The sequence below is a fragment of the Urocitellus parryii genome, unplaced genomic scaffold (assembly GCF_045843805.1).
Source record: "Urocitellus parryii isolate mUroPar1 unplaced genomic scaffold, mUroPar1.hap1 Scaffold_88, whole genome shotgun sequence".
NCBI lineage: Eukaryota > Metazoa > Chordata > Mammalia > Rodentia > Sciuridae > Urocitellus > Urocitellus parryii.
In genome coordinates, this window is record NW_027554213.1 from 156,161 (window position 1) to 162,327 (window position 6,167).

The 6,167-nt window shown below is 59.8% G+C and overlaps 1 pseudogene; it reads left to right on the plus strand.

Moving 5' to 3' along the window:
- The window catches only part of LOC144253051 (ribosome quality control complex subunit TCF25-like), a 33,435-nt pseudogene extending 27,831 nt beyond the window's left edge, over window positions 1-5,604 (plus strand).
- The last annotated feature ends 563 nt before the right edge of the window (window positions 5,605-6,167 follow it).

Here is a 6,167-nt window from a genome sequence, read left to right on the forward strand (position 1 = left end):
CACAGCCAGCTCCCCATCCCTGACCTTGGCCTTGCTCCACCCAGCTCCCCATCCCTGACCCTGGCCTTGCTCCACCCAGCTCCCCATCCCTGACCCAGGTCTTGCTCCCAGAGACAGCCCCCCATCCCTGACCCAGGCCTTGCTCCACCCAGCTCCCCATCCCTGACACAGGCTTGATCCCAAAGCCAGCCCCCCATCTCTGACCTTGGCCTTGCTCCACCCAGCTCCCCATCCCTGACCCAGGCATTGATCCCACAGCCAGCCCCCAATCCCTGACCCAAGCCTTGCTCCACCCAGCTCCCCATCGCTGACCCAGGCTTGCTCCCACAGCCAGCTCCCCATCCCTGACCCTGGCCTTGCTCCACCCAGCTCCCCATCCCTGACCTTGGCCTTGCTCCACCCAGCTCCCATCCCTGACCCAGGCCTTGATCCCACAGCCAGCCCCCAATCCCTGACCCAAGCCTTGTTCCCACAGCCAGTCCCCCATCCCTGACCCAGACCTTGTTCCACCCAGCTCTCCATCCCTGACCCTGGCCTTGCTCCACCCAGCTCCCCATCCCTGACCCAGGTCTTGCTCCCAGAGCCAGCCCCCCATCCCTGACCCAGGCCTTGCTCCACCCAGCTCCCCATCCCTGACCCAGGCATTGATCCCACAGCCAGCCCCCAATCCCTGACCCAAGCCTTGCTCCACCCAGCTCCCCATCGCTGACCCAGGCTTGCTCCCACAGCAAGCTCCCCATCCCTGACCTTGGCCTTGCTCCACCCAGCTCCCATCCCTGACCCAGGCCTTGATCCCACAGCCAGCCCCCAATCCCTGACCCAAGCCTTGTTCCCACAGCCAGTCCCCCATCCCTGACCCAGACCTTGCTCCACCCAGCTCTCCATCCCTGACCCTGGCCTTGCTCCCACAGCCAGTCCCCCATCCCTGACCCAGGACTTGCTCCACCCCGCTCCCCATCCCTGACCCAGGCCTTGCTCCCACACCCAGCTCCCCATCCCTGACCTTGGCCTTGCTCCACCCAGCTCCCCATCCCTGACCCTGGCCTTGCTCCCACAGCCAGTCCCCAATCCCTGACCCTGGCCTTGCTCCCACAGCCTGTTCCCCATCCCTGACCCAGGCCTTACTCCACCCAGCTCCCCATCCCTGACCCAGGTCTTGCTCCCAGAGACAGCCCCCCATCCCTGACCCAGGCCTTACTCCACCCAGCTCCCCATCCCTGACCTTGGCCTTGCTCCACCCAGCTCCCATCCCTGACCCAGGTCTTGCTCCCACAGCCAGTTCCCTGCCATGACCATGGCCTAGTTCCCACACCCCACTCCCCATCCCTGACCTTGGCCTTGCTCCACCTAGCCCCCCATCCCTGAACTTGGCCTTGCCCCCACAGCCAGCTCCCCATCCGTGACCTTGGCCTTGCTCCACCCAGCTCCCTATCCCTGACCCTGGCCTTGCTCCCAAAGCCAGTCCCCCATCCCTGACCCAGGCCTTGCTCCCCCAGCCCCCATTCCTGACCCTGGCCTTGCTCCACCCAGCTCCTCATCCCTGACCTAGGTCTTGCTCCCAGAGCCAGCCCCCCATCCCTGACCCAGGCCTTGCTCTACCGAGCTCCCCATCCCTAACACAGGCTTGCTCCCAAAGCCAGCCCCCCATCTCTGACCGTGGCCTTGCTCCACCCAGCTCCCCATCCCTGCCCCAGGTCTTGCTCCCACAGCCAGTCCCCTTCCCTGACCATGGCCTTGTTCCCACACCCAGCTCCCCATCCCTGACCCTGGCCTTGCTCCCACAGCCAGCCCCCCATCCCTGACCCAGGCCTTGCTCCCACAGCCAGCCCCCTGCCCTGACCCAGCTGGTGAGTCTGTACCTCGGGAGGTCGCACTTCCTCTGGAAAAAGCCTGCCACCATGAGCTGGCTGGAGGAAAATGTCTGTGTGTTTCTTCAGGCAGTGGACTCTGGGGACCCCGCTGTGGAGGCTTGTGTGAACAGGTGAGATGCTGGGTATTCGTGCAGGTCAGCCCCTCCTGCCCTCTCTGGGCACCCTCTGATGTTAGATGCTGTGGGCCAGAGTGGTTTCATGTCTGCTGCCGCTGGCATAGTCCTGCTCTCCTGTGGGTGAGCTAGTAGACCCCAAGGCTGCTACCACTGTCCAGGTGGGATTTTAGGTGTGGCATGGGTCTGCCCATATTCTGTCCTGCCTACTGCTATGCGCCTGGTTCTCACATCTGCTATAGCAGGTGCCAGGCTCACACCTGCTGGCAGAGATAGCAGCAAGCAGCATCCCTGGCCCACTCCCACCCATGGTCTGGCCTTTGGCCCTGTTAGCATTGTGGTCTGGGACTGCTGTGGCCAGGCTGGCTGGTACAGTGAGGACTCTGTGATCTGTGCTGGCCAGTAGTCTCCCCTAACTGCCCAGAGGTAGCCCTTTGCTGTGGAAGTAAAATTGAAGAAATGATGGGAGAGTGGGGGCCCTGGCACCCTAGCCCTCACAGCCAGTATTCACTGTGCACTCATCTGTTCTCCACACTAGAGGGGATGTTTCAATGGGCAGGAGCACGTTCTGCTCCCTGTGCAACTTCTCCGCCCCACTGTGTCCAGCAGGGGCAGGCCCTATGCTGCAGCTGTAGTGACACTCGGGTTCTTCAGAGACTCACTCAGCACACCATGGACTGACTGCCTGGCCGTCTCGGGGTGAAGCTGGACATCCTTGGGAGATGGAGACCTGCCAGGGAGGAAGGGCTTAGCAGTTTTCAGGGTGGGCACTGGTTAATCTGATGCTGTTTGCCCTGGCCTCAGGCCTCAGATGCTCTACCAGCATGCACCCAGAAACATCCATCGCCATGTGATCCTCTCGGAGATCAGGGAGGCTGTTGCTGCGCTTCCCCAGGTAAGGAGGAGGGCGTGATGGTGGGCTGTGTGACTGTTCCCCTCCTGCTCCTGGTAGCCCACAGGCAGGAGGGCGGGTGAGGCCAAAGGGGGCATGAGTACCTTCCCTCAGCCTACTGGGGTGCTGGTCAATCCAGGAGCTGCTACACCCATGGTCTTGGCCCCATGTGCCTTGCTGGTGGCCAGGCCTGCATGCAACACTGCTGAGAGCAGGCTGCTGCTGTGGGGAAACCTCAAGGGCACCACAGGTGCGTAGGAAGAGGCAGGTCAGGGCGGCCAGGACAGGGGGTACCTTGGGGCCCTCGACACCACTAATTTACCTAAGCTGCTCTGCTGATCCTCAGGATAGCACTTCCAACCTCTTCTGGCCAGGAAGGCTTGTTCTGATGAGTAGTGACAGCGTGGTGCTGGCGGGAGAGGGTAGAGAGGCCGGACAGGGCTGTGCCGGCTTTGTGTGACACGTGGTTCAGCCCATGCTGTGTGGCTTGGGCACCACAGTGAGTTTGATCATGGCATGCGTGGGCACTTCCTGTGTGCTTGACCTTTCCCACCATGCCCCTGCCCAGGGTCAGAAAGCCAAGCCCATTCCCCTTCTCTGTTGAGTGACCTGCCCCAGAAGGCTCTAGCATCACCGTTTCTCCCCTTTCTAAAGGATGTGACCACATAGTCTGTGATAGGGTTTGACCCTCTGCCTCCCCTGGACAACATCTACTCCTACGTCAGACCAGAGAGGTAATGCCCTCACCCCCACTGTGCTTGTGCAGACCCAGGTCAGTGCCTCGGGGCTCCCCGGGGCTCGATGCCCACCGAAGGCAGCCCAGAAGGCCAGGGGTCAGGCACAGGGAAGAGGGAGCAGCAGTGACACTCAGGACACAGCTGCCTTTGCACATATCCACCCAACTCTGAGCGTTTCTTTCCAGATTTTGTAGCAGATACTACAAAACGCAGTGAGAAGCAGAATAAGAAGCCACTCTGCCTGTGGTCAGCTGCCGTGGTAGGAACAGATGAGAATTGTAGAACCTAGAGATAAGGGTAAGGTCCAAAGTGTACTGAGAGATACCCAGAGCAGCAGGAAGGGAGCAAGAAGGCCCATGAGGCTGGGCAAGGAGAGTGGGTTGGTGGGACAGAAAGTGACAAAGAAACACATCAGAGCCCGCCTACAGGCTGCCCCTGGAGTGTGGGCAGCTTTCAGAGCCAACAAGAGCCCTTTCACCTTTACTTCTGGTGTTAGAGCCACACCTATAATCTCAGATACTCAGGGCTGAGACCAGGAGGATCACAAGTTCAAGGCCAACAGCTTAGCAAGACCCTTTCTCAAAATCAAAAGGTCCAGGGTTTAGCTCAGTGGCAGAGCACTTGCCTAGTATGTGTGACCTGGGTTCCATCCTGGCAGGGGAAAAATGTGCTGAGGAGCTGCTTGTCTGGGGTAAGCCCCAGAGCTGCTGGCGGCCCTCCCTTTTAAGGCAGGCTGCCTTCCAGCCCCACCTTTCCCCACCAACTTTGTAGAAGTTATAATGAGACTGTGTGTTCACAGTGAAGCCCATTGTGTCAAGCTCCCCAGTAGCTCAGGAGGAGGTCGTTGGTCAGCGGTAGAGAGGCACCTTGCTCTGCTCTCTGCCCACATGGACTTTCTCCTCCTCAGAGCATGGGTGTGGCCCTGGCATCCAGCAGACAGTGGCCATGGCATCCCCTGCCTGTGGCTCTGTTCTCTGCTGTCCTGGTGCTGAAGGAGGTGTGCACCTGCAGCCCTTTACTGTTTTGTGGTGCTGGAGATTGAACCTGGGTGCTCTACCCCTGAGCTACAGCCCCAGCACTTTTTTAAATGTTGGGGCCATCTTGCTGATTTGCCCAGGTTGGCTTTGAACTCATGATCCGCCTACCTCAGCTTCCCAAGTCGCTGGCACAGGCATGGCCACCATGCCCAGTGAGACTGCAGTTCTTCTTGGAAACAAGGCCTGTGCCATGGCAGAGGACAGCCTGGGTGTGGTCATTTCACAGACTAGGCTCCTTGAAGAGCCACCTCCGGGCCCCTTCCTTTCCTTCCCAGTTGTCCTTGGGTGTCCATGGCCCCACCCCAAGCCGGACCCTGACCTGCCTTGGGAGGAGTCAAGGGGAGTCTAGCTTTGTTTTATGACTTCTCTTGACTTCCTGTTTCAGGTTAAGTCCTGTCAGCCATGGAAACACAGTTGCCCTCTTCTTCCGGTCACTGTTGCCAAATTACACTGTGGAGGTAGGTTGGGCATGTCTCAGCTTCTGTGCTGAGTGGTTCAAGCCAGTCGTCTGCATGCAGATGTCCAGCGTCAGCACCATGCTGGGCAGTGCAGGAGCGGGGCCGACAGCTCCTGGGAGCTGCAGGGCTGCTCGGCCCCCTAACTCGCACTGGCCTGGGTAGACATGTGCCTTTGGTTTTTCAGAGCTTCATGTCCTCGACAGGCACCTGAGGAGGGTCCAGGTCCCGTGCTGGGGTGTAGGCCACCCCGGGCTTGATGACGCATCTCCCTGCTTGGGCCCCAGGTCCCCAGTCCCAGCACAGAGAGGCCCTGCTCAGACATGTCTCACTGCTGCAGGGGGAGAGGCCAGAGGAAGGAGTGCCTGGGGGTCTGAACCATAACCAAGGCTTGAACCGGTTGATGCTGGCCATGCGAGACATGATGGCCAACTTCCACTTCAACGACCTGGAGGCGCCGCGGGAGGACAACCCCGAGGGGGAGGGGGACTGGGACTGAGCCACTTAGGCTGCTGCACCCAGCGCTGTGCAATTATGTTCCTGATTCTGTTATGGTCTGGATTGACCAGTCCCCTGAAGTAGAAGTGCTGAATGTACCGTCTGCCGTGTCTTCTGTTCCCTGCAAACATGGATGGGTTTCTTCCCTGCTGCGGGGGCTCCTCCTCCAACACTCAACTCCACCTCAGCACTCAGGAGTCCAGAGCCAGCCCTGGCCCATGTGCAGCCCACACCAGAATCTGGAACACAGGGCTCCAGGGGGATCCCTGGTGGTGTGGGATCTCCAGGCTTGTATTGAGAAGAGATGTCTACATGGCTGGCCTTCAGGCCACAGCCCAGTTCTTTTCGAGCAGTTGGGGATAATGTGTGTGTGGGGTCCCTCAGCTGGACACTGCAGCCTCTCCAAACTTGCGAGTTTTGAACTTTCTGAGCACACATTCTACCTTGGAGCTACAGCCCCAGCCCGGTACTGTATTAGGAAACTGGAGGGCTGAGACGCAGCTGAGGGGTAGAGCACTGGGCTGGCATGTACAAGGCTCCAGACCCTATCCCCAGCACAGGAGG